The sequence below is a fragment of the Mesoplodon densirostris genome, chromosome 4, assembly GCF_025265405.1.
Source record: "Mesoplodon densirostris isolate mMesDen1 chromosome 4, mMesDen1 primary haplotype, whole genome shotgun sequence".
NCBI classification, from domain to species: domain Eukaryota; kingdom Metazoa; phylum Chordata; class Mammalia; order Artiodactyla; family Ziphiidae; genus Mesoplodon; species Mesoplodon densirostris.
Genome location: NC_082664.1, coordinates 58,999,518 through 59,013,222, shown reverse-complemented (window position 1 = coordinate 59,013,222; position 13,705 = coordinate 58,999,518). Strand labels below are relative to the sequence as shown.

The 13,705-nt window shown below is 38.1% G+C and overlaps 1 pseudogene; it reads right to left on the bottom strand.

The window, feature by feature from the left end:
• Positions 1-4,037, bottom strand: part of LOC132488072 (U2 small nuclear ribonucleoprotein A'-like) — a 31,357-nt pseudogene extending 27,320 nt beyond the window's left edge.
• Positions 4,038-13,705: the final 9,668 nt, after the last annotated feature.

The following is a 13,705-nucleotide window of genomic DNA, read 5'->3' as shown; positions in this document are numbered from 1 at the left end:
TGTTTTTGGATGGATTGTCCTATAAATATCCGTTAAGTCCATCTTGTTTAATGTGTCATTTAAAGCTGGTATTTCCTTATTTATTTTCATTTTGGATGATCTGTCCATTGGTGAATATGGGGTGTTAAAGTTTCCTACCACTATTGTGGTATGGTCAGTTTCCCCCTTTATGACTGTTAACTTTTGCCTTATATACTGAGCTGAAGTGCCCCTATGTTGGGTGCATAAATATTTACAAGTGTTATATCTTCTTCTTGGATTGATCCCTTGATCATTAAGTAGTGTCCTTTTTTGTCTCTTGTAATAGTCTTTATTTTAAAGTCTATTTTGTCTGATATGAAAATTGCTACCTCAGTTTTCTTTTGTTTTCCATTTGCATAGAATATCTTTTTCCATCCCCTCACTTTCAGTCTATATGTGTCCCTAGGTCTGAAATGGGTCTCTTGTAGACAGCATATATATGGGTCTTGTTTTCATATCCATTGAGCCTGTCTATTCTTTTGTTTGGAGCATTTAATCCATTTACATATAAGGTAATTATCAATATATATGTTCCTATTACCATTTTCTTAATTGTTTTGAGTTTGTTATTGTAGGTCTTTTCCTTCTCTTGTGTTTCCTGACTAGAGAGGTTCCTTTAGCATTTGTTGTAAAGCTGGTTTGGTGGTGCTGAATTCTCTTAGCTTTTTCTTGTCTGTAAAGTTTTTAATTTCCCCGTTGAAACTGAATGAGATCCTTGCTGGGTAGAGTAATCTTGGTGGTAGGTTTTTCCCTTTCATTACTTTAAATATGTCCTGCCACTCCCTTCTGGCTTGCAGAATTTCTGCTGAAATATCAACTGATAACCTTATGGGGATTCCCTTGTATATTATTTATTGCTTTTCCCTTGATGCTTTTAATAATTTTCTTTTTATTTAATTTTTGATAGTTTGATTAATATGTGTCTGGCAAGTGTTTCTCCTTGGACTTATCCTGTATGAGACTCTCTGTGCATCCTGGACTTGATTGACTATTTCCTTTCCCATATTAGGGAAGATTTCAACTATAATCTCTTCAGATATTTTCTCAGTCCCTTTCTTTTTCTGGGACCCCTATAATTCAAATGTTGGTGCTTTTAATGTTGTCTCAGAGGTCTCTTAGACTGTACTCAATTCTTTTCATTCTTTTTTCTTTATTCTGCTCTGCAGTAGTTATTTCCATTTTTTTATCTTCCAGGTCACTTATCCATTCTTATGCCTCAGTTATTCTGCTATTGATTCCTTCCAGAGAACTTTTATTTTCATTTACTGTGTTGTTCATCATTGTTTCTTTGCTCTTTAGTTCTTCCAGTTCCTTGTTAAATGTTTCTTGTATTTTCTCTATTCTATTTCCAAGATTTTGAATCATCCTTACCATCATTACCCTGAATTCTTTTTCAGGGTAGACTGCCTATTTCCTCTTCATTTGTTTGGTCTGGTGGGTTTTTACCTTGCTCATTCATCTGCTGTGTATTTCTCTGTCTTCTCATTTTTCTTAACTTATTGTGTTTGGGGTCTCCTTTTTGCAGGCTGCATGTTCATAGTTCCTGTTGTCTTTGGTATCTGCACGCAGTTGGTAAGGTTGCTTCAGTGGGTTGTGTAGGCTTGCTGGTGGAGGGAACTGGTGCCTGTGTTCTTGTGGATCTTGCCTTTCTGGTGAGCAGTACTGCATCTGGTGGTTTGTTTTGGGGTGTCTGTGAACTGATTTTGATTTTAGCCAGCCTCTCTGCTAATGGGTGAGGTTATGTTTCTATCTTGCTAGTTGTTTGCCATTGGGTGTACAGCACTGTATCCTTCTGGTCTTTGAGTTGAGCTGGGTCTTAGTGTTGAGATAGAGACCTCTGGGAGTGCTCTCACTGATTCATATTACATGTGGCTGGGAGGTCTCTGGTGGTCCAGTGTCCTGAACTCATCTTTCCCACCTCAGAGTCTCGGGCCTAATACCTGGTTGGAGCACCAAGATCCAGTCTGTCCCACAGCTCAGAAGAAAAGGTAGAAAAGAAGAAAGAAGAGAAAAAAAATTAATTAATTAAATAAAGTAAAGTTATTAAAATGAAAAAAGTAATAAAAAACAGGAAGAGAGCTACTGAACCAATAACCAAATCCACAAATGATAACAAGGGTTAAAACTATACTAATATAAACATAAAAATCAGAAATTAATCAGTCGTATACAGCAAACCTCAAGTCTACAGTTGCTCCCAATGTCCACTGCCTCAATTTTGGAATGATTATTTGTCTATTCAGGTATTCCACAGGTGCAGGGTACATCAAGTTGATTGTGGAGATTTACTTCACTTCTCCTGAAGCTGCATGAAGAAATTTTCCTTTCTCTTCTTTGTTTGCACAGCTCCTGGGGTTCAGCTTTGTATTTGCCCTGGCCTTGGCATGTAGGTCGCCCTCTGACGTCTGTTCTTCGCCCAGACAGGAGCGGGTTAAAGGAGTAGCTGATTAGGAGTCTCTGGCTCACTCAGGCCAGGGAGAGGGAGGGGTATGGAATGTGGGGCACTCCTGTGCCAGCAGAGGCCAGCATGACTTTGCCACAGCCTGAGGTGCACCATGTGTTCTCCGGGGAAAGTTGTCCCTGGATCATGGGACCCTGGCAGTGGCGGACTGCACAGGCTCCCAGGAAGGGAAGTGTTGATAGTTACCTGTGCTTGCACACAGGCTTCTTGGTGGCTGCAGCAGCAGCATTAGCATTTCATGCCTGTCTGTGGGGTCCGCACTGATAACCGTGGCTTACGCCCGTCCCTGGAGCTTGTTTAGGCGGTGCTCTGAATCTCCTCTCCTTGCACACCTCGAAACAATGATCTGTTGACTCTTTGGCAGGTCCAGACTTTTTCCTGGACTCCCTCCAAGTTAGCTTTGCACACTAGCCCCCTTGAGTCTATGTTCACACAGCCAACCCCGGTCCTCTCCCTGGGATCTTACCTCCGAAGCCTGAGCATCAGCTCCCAGCCACCACCTGCCCTGGCAGGTGAGCTGGCAAGCCTCTCAGTCTAGTGAGTGCTGGTCAGCACCAATCCTCTCTGCGGGAATCTCTCCGCTTTGCCCTCTGCACCCCTGTTGCTGTGCTCTCCTCTATGGCTCTGAAGCTTCACCCCCACCCACCCCTCATTTCCACCAGTGAAGAGGCTTCCTAGTGTGTGGAAACTTTTCCTCCTTCACAGCTTTCTCCCACTGGTGCAGGTCCCGTCCCTATTCTTTTGTCTCTGTTTTTTCTTTTTTCTTTTTCCTTAATCAGGTACGTGGGGAATTTCTTGCCTTTTGGGAAATCTGAGGTCTTCTGCCAGCGTTCAGTAGGTGTTCTGTAATAGTTGTTCCACATGTAGTTGTATTTTTTATTTATTTGTGTGGAGGAAGGTGATCTGCACATCTTATTCCTCTGCCATCTTGAAGGACCTCTCCCCTCTGTGTATTTTGATTGGAGAATTTCATCTATTTGCATATAGTTATTGATTGATATGAACTTACTGTTACCATTTTGTAATTGTTTTCTGGGTTTTTGTTTTTGTTTTGCAGTTACGTGTCTCTTCGTCTCTGTTCTCTCTGTTTTTGATTTGATTTTCTGTAGTAGTATGCTTAGATTTCTTTATCTTTTGTGTAACTACTATAGGTTTTTGGTTTTAATTATACTGGGCGTACATAAAACATCTTATATTTATAATGGTCTATTTTTAACTGTTAGTGACTTAGCTTTGAACACATGCTAAAACTCTAGTTTTACTATCCTTCCCCATGTTTTATTTTTTTTAATGTCACAATTTACATTTTTACCTTGTGTATCCATTAACAAATTGTTGTAATTATAGTTATTTTAATACTTTAAGTTTTAGCCTTTATTGTTGAGTTATAAGTGTTTTACCCACCACCATTGTAGAATTGAGGTATTCTGGATTTCACTATGTATTTACTTTATTAGTGAGATTTACATTTTCATATGTTTTCTTGCTACTAATCCATGTCTTTTATTTCAGCTTGAATACCTCTCTTTAACATTTCTTGTAAGGCTGGCATCATAGCGATAACATCCTTCAACTATGATTAGGAAAATTCTTTACCTATGTTTTAATGCTGAAAGATAGGTTTGCTGGGAAGAGTATTCTTGCCTGGCAGTGGTACTTTTTGTTTGTTTGTTTGGTTGGTTGTTTGCATTTCTGTCCTTTAAATATACCATGACACTCCCTCTGGCCTGCAAAGTTTCTGTTGAAAAATTTGCTGATAGTCTTAATGGGGTTCCCTTGTATGTAACAAGTTGTTTTTCTCTTGCTGCTTTTAAGACTCTCTCCTTGTCTTTATATTTTGGCAATATCATTGTAATGTGTCTTGGTGTGTGTACCTTTAGATTCATCTTAATTGTAACTCTGGTTATCCTTGATCTGGATATCTCTTTCTCCAGGCTAGGGAAGTTTCCAGCCATTACTTATTTGAGTAATCTCTGCCCCCTTTTATCTCTTTTCTTCTCTTTTATCTGTAATGCATATATTGGCTTGTTTGTTGATATCTCAAAGTCCCTTACTTTATCTTTACTCTTTTTCATTCATTTGTTTTTCTTTTCTGAGCAGATAAGCCCACTGCCCTGTCTGTGTTTGGTGATCTTTTCTTCCACGTAATTTAGTATGTTGGACCCCTTTATTGAATTTTTTAGTTATTGTATTCTTCAACTATTAATATACTTTCTTATATTTTCTACTTCTTTGTTGAAATCTCACTTTGTTCATGCAGTGTTCTCCTGATTTCAGTGAGCATCTTTATGACCATTATTTTGAATTATTTTTCAGGTAAATTACTTATTTCTGTTTCACTGAGGTTTTTTTCTAGAGTTTAATCTTATTTTATTTGTTAGGATCATTGTCCTCTATTTCTTCATTTTCCTTGATTCTCTATATTGGTTTCCACTCATTAGATAAAACAGCAACTCACTTTTTTTTTAACAGAGTGGCTTTTTGTGGGAGATGTACCTTACTGTTCAGCCTGACCTGATCTCTTGGTTGTCTCTCAAATCTATGTGATTGTCCAAGTCACTGCTTTGTTTTTAGTGACTCTGAGTAGTTGGGGGTGTGCTAAGACCTGTCAGTGTCCCAAAGGGGAGTTTCTCATCAGCCCCTTGTTACAGTTTCATTAGAAGCCAGACCCTTAAGCAGCAGCTTTTAAAGTATACAAAGAAATCTTTTAAGGGAAGACTGGGAGATGGGTGTTTCGGTCTCTTTTGTAATGAGCCCTTGCTTGTTCAGAATTTTTCTTTATTTGTTTGCTAAAGTCGTGTTAGACAAGCTAATGCAGTCTCACTGCCATTAGACCCAGGGGTTTTTCCCTTGGGTAGCAGCTGCAAATGATAAACAACCAATGCATACACAAACTCCCGTGGAAATGTACGTGATTTGAAGAAGGCTACAAGGTGAGTGTGGAGAGAGTGTCTGCTTGCTTCCCAGGCAACCAAGGAAAATCATAGTCAGTCCCTAGATGACTACTAAATTAGAAGCCAGGCCCTCAGGCAACAGGATTCAAAGTATGTAAATAGGTCTTTTTCAGGAAAAGACTGGAAGATGGAAGTTTCTGTCTGTTCCTTCTGTGCTGAGCCATGGGGGAACAGCTAGTTAAGAACTGTTTGTTTTTACGGACTTGTGGGACCAGTGAACACAAGCCCCTCTGGCCAGCAAAGCCAGGTGATTGAGGAGTACATTCTCTAGATGGCAGTCACAAAAGCTGGGGTGCCAAAAGTGTGCACAGATTTCTTCCAGGGGGACCCTGGTAACATTTATCAGACCAGAGGGATAACATGGAGACAGCACCAGCTTCCCATCTCTGGAGAGGAAGGCAGTCAGAACCTAAGTGTGTGCAAAATTGGAAGCATTCCCCTCAGGCAGCTGATTTTAATGTATGCAAGGAGGACTCTTTTAGGAGGAAAAGACCAGGAGATGAGCATTTCTGACTGCTGCCTCTGCACTGAACCCTGAGGTGATAGCTGGTTTAGAACTTTCTTTGTTGCCACAGTCCCATGGGACCAGCAAATGCAAGCCCTATTGTCCACTAGAGCCAGATGATTAAGGGGTGCATCCTATAGGCAGGAGCCACAAATGTCAGGGTGCCAGACTTGGTGTGGACAGTCAACTTCCAGGGTGCTATCAGCACCTGGAGCAGGCCAGAAGAGGAATGTGAAAAGTACATCCATAGACCTTTCCAGTCTCTGAGGAGGATTGTAGTCGACCCCTAAATTTGTACAAAATAAGATGCCACACTCTCAGGTAATAGCTTTTAAAGTATAGAGATAGACCACTTTTAGGGGAAGACTGAAAGATGGTAGTTTTTTTTTGTTTGTTTTTTGTTTGTTTGTTTTTTCAATTAATTTATTTTTTATTTTTGGCTGCCTTGGGTCTTTGTTGATGTGCAGGCTTTTCTCTAGTTGCAGCGAGCAGGGGCTACTCTTTGTTGTGGTGTGCGGGCTTCTCATTGCAGTGGCTTCTCTTGTTGCAGAGCATGGGCTCTAGGTGTGCAGGCTTCAGTTCTTGTGGCACTCGGGCTCAGTAGTTGTGGCTCATGGGCTCTAGAGCTCAGGCTCAGTAGTTGTGGCACATGGGCTTAGTTGCTCTGCAGCATGTGGGATCTTCCCGGATCAGGGCTTGAACCTGTGTCCCCTGCATTGGCAGGCAGATTCTTAACCACTGTGCCACCAGGGAAGCCCAGATGGAAGTTTTTGTCTTCTCCCTCTGTGCTGAGCCCTGGGTTGATAACTACAGTAAGTCCCTGATAGCCTGTTAAGAAGTATTTCACTGTTTTCTATAGCCTTGTGGGCCTCTTGGACACAAGCCCCTTTGGTTGTCAGAGCTAGGTGTTTTAGGGGCCCATCTCTCAGGTGGAAATCTTAAAAGCTGTGGTTCTAGACTATGGGTCTAAAACCTATGCTCCTCAGGGAGAAGCTTGGAGTTTTGAGTTCCCTCACAACTAGGTTAGGCATGGGGTTCATTGGAAGAATGTGTCTCGCCCTTCCTACCCAACTGGATGTGGTATTTCTTGTTTACCTTATGCACAGCAGTTGCTCAGGTAGTTTCTGGATTTCTTTTAGAGGTTGTTTATCCATGTGTGGCTGTATATTTGGTGTGTACATGGGACAAAGTGAGTTCAGGAGACTCCAATGTTACCATCTTGGACTGGAACTCTAGGATGTCTTTCCATTTTTTTGTATCTTCTTTAAATTCTTTCATCTATATATTGTAGTTTTCAGTGTATGTCTTTCACTTCCTTAATAAAGTTTATTCCTATTTTATTCTTTTTGTTGCTACCATAAATGGGATTATTTTCTCAATTTCTTTTTCAGATAACTCATTGTTAGTGTATAGAAATGCAACCACTTTTTGTATGTTAATTTTTTTTATCCTGCTACTTTACTGAATTTGTGTATTAGTTCTAACAGTTTTTTCTTTGGGAGCGTGCTGGGGGTTATTTAGGGTGTCTATATATAAGATCAAGTCACCTACAAACAAGGACAATTTTATACTTTCCTTTCTGATTTGGATGCCTTTTATACTTTTTTCTTACCTAATTGTCCTGGCTGGTATTTCCCGTACTAAGTTTAATAGAAGTGATGGGAGTGGGTATCTTTGTTATGTTCTATAAACTGGAAGAAATGCTTTCAGCTTTACATTGCTGATCATGATGTTAGGTTTAGGCTTTTCATATATGGCTTTTATTATCTTAAAACAGTATTCCTTTATTCCGAGTTGCTGAGAGTTTTTATCATGAAATGTTATACTTTTTCAAATGCTTTTTCTGCATCTATTGAGTTGATTATTTTTATCCTGTTTTCTATTAATGTATTACAAAATTGATTTGTGTATGTTGAATCAACATTGCATCTCAGGGATAAATTCTACTTAAAAGGTATATGACCCTTTTAATCTGCTGTTGAATTTAGTTTACTGGTATTTTGTTGAGGAACTTTTGATCCATATTCATTCAGAATATTGACCTATAGTTTTTATTTCCTTGTGGTGTCTTTATATGGCTTGATATCAGGGTCATGTTGGCCTCATGAAATGAGTTTGGAAGTATTCTTTTAAAATTTATGGAAGATTTTAAGAAAGATAGTCATTATTTCCTTTTTAAATGTTTGATAGAATTTACCCACGAAGGCATCGGATCCTGGAATATTCTTTGTTGGAGGATTTTGGATTACTTACTACTTGTAAGTCTTTCAGATTTTCTAGTTGTTCATGATTTAATCTTGGTAGGTTGTACGTTTCTAAGAATTTATCTATTCTAGGAGGTTATCCAGTTTGTTGGCATAGTTGTTCAGAGTAGTCTTCTATAATCCCTTCTATTTCTATGACATCAGTTTTTAAAAAATCGGATTGTATTTATTTGAGTCTTCTCTCTCTTTTTTGTTTTTTCTTAGTTAATCTAGCTAAAGAATGCACAATGGGGAAAGAATATTCTCATCAACAAAGTGTGTTGGTAAACTGGATATTCATGTGCAAAAAAATCTTTTTTGGACACTCATCTTACACCATACACAAAATCAACACAATAGATTAAATGCTTAAACATAAGGCCTGAAACAGTAAAATTCCTAGAAGAAAACATAAAGGAAATATTTCATGGCATTGGTCTTGGCAATGATTTCATGTCTATGACACCAAAAGCACAGGCAACTGAAGCAAAATATGTGTGATTGTATCAAACTTAAAAATGCTTCTGCACAGAAAAAAAAAATCAGAATACAAAGCAAAGGGAGAAAATATTTGCAAAACATATATCTAATAAATGGTTAATTTGCAAAACGTATGATGTACTTGTACAACTCAATAGCAGAAAAAAATTGAATAACCCAATTTTAAACATGGGCAAAGGAACTGAAAAGACATTTTTCCAAGGAAGATCTACAAAAGACCAATAGGTATAATAAAAGATGGTCAATACAACTATTACTCAGGGGAATGCAGTCAGAACCACAGTGTGATACCACTTCATCTGTTCATCTGTTAGGATGAATGCTGTCAAAAAAAAAAAGATAGTAAGAGTTGGTGAGGAATTGGAGATATTAGAACACTTGTAAACCTTTAATGGGAATACAAAATGATACAGCCACTGTGAAAAACACTATGTAGGTTCTCCAAAAAATTAAAAATAAAACTACCATATGAAACAGCAATCCCAATTCAGGTTCTAAAGGAATTAATCAGGATCTCTCAGAGATATTAACAGCCCCCTGTTCATTGCAGCACTACTCAAAATAGCCAAGTTGTGGAAACAGCCTATGTTTCCATCAGTGGATAAATAGATAAGGAAACTGTAAAATTATACACACACACACACACACACACACACACACACATACTAAAATATTTTTCACCCTTAAAAAAGGAAATCGTGGGCTTCCCTGATGGCGCAGTGGTTGAGAGTCTGCCTGCCGATGCAGGGGACACAGGTTTGTGCACCAGTCCGGGAAGATCCCACATGCTGCGGAGCAGCTGGGCCCGTGAGCCATGGCCACTGAGCCTGTGCGTCTGGAGACTGGGCTCCGCAACAGGAGAGGACACAACAGTGAGAGGCCCGTGTACTGCAAAAAAAAAAAAAAAAAAAAAAACAGGAAATCCTGCAATATGTGACAATATGGTTGGACAAGGAAGATATTATGCTAAGCAAAATAAGCTAGTGTCAGAACAAACACTGTATTAGTCCACTTATGTGAAGTATCTAAAATAGTCAAATTTATAGATACAGTGGTAATTGTCAAGGACTGGGGGAAATGGGACACAGGGTCTTGATATTCATGAGCATAAAGTTTCAGTTATGCAAGATGAATAAATTCTAGAGATCTCCTATGCAACATTTTGCATATAGTTAACAGATTTTTAAGTGCACAATACAGTATTGGTAAGATGGTACTTTCATGTTGTGTTTTTATACCACAATAAAAAATTTACATACAGAATGCATGTAGACACTGATACACATACACACATACACATGTACAACTGGTGAAATCAGACTAAGGTCATCGAATTGTATCACTGTCAATTTCAGCTTTTAACTATATAGGATAATTTTGCTCTATGGGTCTAAATACTCTAATATCAGAATGTGTTCACCATAAATTTCAAAAATATAAATATGTATATATCCACATATTCACATAAGTGTGTATGTATGTGTGTGTGTAGGTGTATATCATGAAATTGTTCCTTCATATGGGCCATTTTACATATGTCACTTATATAATAAGGTAGAAACATGGTTCTGATTATGTCACTCTTGGATTCGTAAACATTTAATCTTTTACTAGATAAAGTCCAATTTTAAAAATCTGTCTTTAGGGTAATTCTGTCTTAAGCTGACCTAACAAGACTCTTGCTGAGGGCAGGCAAGGTTGATAAGATATTGAGAGTGAGAGGATGAGGAATTTGATCATATGTATCAAGGTTGGGAGGTTTTAGCTACATTGACCTGCCAGAATTATAGCTAAAACTAGGTTAACAGGCCAAGGACAGAAGTCAAGGGTGCGGTCTAGTCAAAAATAGGATTCAGAGGATTCTGACTAAAAGGTTAGTTAAGGAGAGAATTTTTGTCAACTCTGTGATGGATGTTTTTGTGCCAAGTTTATTAGGAAGAGCTTTTGTAATCAATCCCTGTGGATGGAGAGGAAGAAGCAGAATTGGGAAGAGAAAGAAGATACCATCACATGAAGGACTCAGCTCTTCACCTGCAAAGCTTTGAAGGCCTGCATATGATTTTAGAATTTTCCTGGATATGGAATGAGGGGGGCCAGGCCTTTACACCCTCAACTCTACTAATCTTGGATTCAGGCCGTGCCCATAATGGGTCACGATTTGAGTAAGGCAGCCCTTTTCATCAGATCCCACACAGGGCTGTCAACCAGCAGGACTCCTAGTACCCGGGGAAAACCATCCTTAGCCCAGGGAGATTAGAAGATCACAGAATAGTATCCATTTCAGCTAAAGCCCAAGGTGCTCCAGTTATTTCCTTCCTTAGGACTGAGAATTAAGGACAGTACAACATAGAGAGAGCAGCCTCTGATGGCTAGGCTATTAATAGTTGAATTGAGGAGTTAGTCACATTTTCCACCTCATTGCTTAGGGGAAAAAAACTTCCATTATCCAGAATAGAGAATTAAACAAATGTGAAGAGAGAAAAGAGGCAAGAGATAAAGTGAAGGTCTTGAATTTGTTCATTTTTTGGGGGGATTAAGGGGAAAAAATATCCATTGTTTTGTGATAAATCTTTATGTCCTAATGATGAAATTTGTTTTTTATACTCTTTAGTATAAAGGAGATTACAGGAGATTCTGTTACCTTCATGTAAAAGACATCTAATTAATACAGACAATTAGCTCTGCTACTTGTTAACTGTAGAGACGGGTATATTATTTAGATATTTTAAGCTTGAGTTTTTTATTTGTAAAACAATGATAATGATAACTACTTGAAGGGCAAATAAAATTAAATATAAGAGCTAAATTCTCCCTATTGAAAATAAGGCAGGGACTCCTGTTTTCCCTTTTCTTAAAGCATTTTTAAAAGCACTTAAAACAAAACTTGTAATTTAAGGTCTTTCTCTGGCTCTTTGAAATGTATGATAGTTCAAAAGCTTGATAAGCCTCTTGCCGGATCTAAGACCCAGGAAGGTCTTTCAGAAGGATTTTGTTCCCATCTGTTCAAAATGTAATCATCAAGAAAGACAGTGCTCAAATAAATGAAATAGAAACAAAGAAAAAAATAACAAGGATCAATAAAATTAAAGCTGGTTCTTTGAGAAGATAAACAAAATTGATAAACCGTTAACGTGACTAATCAAGAAAAAGAGGGAGAGGACTCAAATCAATAAAATTAGAAATGAAAAAGGAGAAGTTACAACAGACATAGCAGAAATACAAAGCATCCTAAGAGACTACTACAAGCAACTCTATGCAAATGAAATGGACAGCCTTGAAGAAATGGACAAATTTGTAGAAAGGTATAATCTTCCAAGACTGAACCAGGAAGAAATAGAAAATATGAACAGACCAATCACAAGTGATGAAATTGAAACTGTGATTAAAAATTTTCCAGCAAACAAAAGTCCAGGACCAGATGGATTCATAGGTGAATTCTATCAAACATCTAGAGAAGGGCTAACACCCATCCTTCTCAAACTCTTCCAAAACATTGCAGAGGATGGAACAATCCCAAACTCATTCTATGAGGCCACTATAACCCTGATACCAAAACCAGACAAAGATATTACAAAAAAAGAAAATTACAGACCAATATCAATGATGAATATAGATGTGAAAATCCTCAACAATATACTAGCAAACAGTATCCAACAACACATTAAAAGGATCACACACCATGATCAAGTGCGATTTATACCAGGGATGCAAGGATTCTTCAATATATGCAAATCAATCAATGTGATACAGCATATTAACAAACTGAAGAATAAAAATCCTATGATCCTCTCAATAGATGCAGAAAAAGCTTTCGACAAAATTCAACACCCATTTATGATAAAAACCCTCCAGAAAGTAGGCATTGAGGGAACTTACCTCAACAGAATAAAGGCCATATATGACAAACCCACAGCCACCATCATCCTCAATGTTAAAAAACTGAAACCATTTCCTCTAAGATCAGGAACAAGAAAAGGTTGCCCACTCTCACCACTATTATTTAACATAGTTTTGGGAGTGCTGGGAAAACATAGTTTTAAATGGAGCTGGGAAAACTGGACAGCTACATGTAAAAGAATGAAATTAGAACACTCCTTAACACCATACACAGAAATAAACTCAAAATGGATTAGAGGCCTAAATGTAAGACTGGACACTATAAAACTCTTAGAGGAAAACATAGGAAGAACACTCTTTGACATAAATCACAGCAAGCTCTTTTTTGATCCACCTCCTAGAGTAATGGAAATAAAAACAAAATAAACAAATGGGACCTAATGAAACTTAAAAGCTTTTGCACAGCAAAGGAAACCATAAACAAGATGAAAAGACACCCCTCAGAATGGAAGAAAATAATTGCAAATGAATCAATGGACAAAGGATTAATCTCCAAAATATATAAACAGCTCATGCAGCTCAATTTTAAAAAAACAAACAACCCAATCCAAAAATGGTCAGAAGACCTAAATAGACATTTCTCTAAAGAAGACATACAGATGGGCAAGGAGCACATGAAAACCTGCTCAACATCACTAATTATTAGAGAAATGCAAATCAAAACTACAATGAGATATCACCTCACACCAGTTAGAATGGGCATCATAAGAAAATCTACAAACGACAAATGCTGGAGAGGGTGTGGAGAAAAGGGCACCCTCTTACACTGTTGGTGGGAATGTAAATTGATACAGGCACTATGGAGAACAGTATGGAGGTTCCTTAAAAAAACTAAAAATAGAATTACCATATGACCCAGCAATCCCACTACTGGGCATATACCCAGAGAAAACCACAACGCAAAAAGACACATGCACCCCAATGTTCATTGCAGCACTGTTTACAATAGCCAGGTCATGGAAGCAACATAAATGCCTACTGACAGATGAATGGATAAAGAAGATGTGGTACATATATTCAATGGAATATTACTCAGTCATAAAATGGAACAAAATTGGGTTCTTTGTAGAGATGTGGATGGATCTAGAGAGTGTTATACAACATGAAGTAAGTAAGAGAAAAA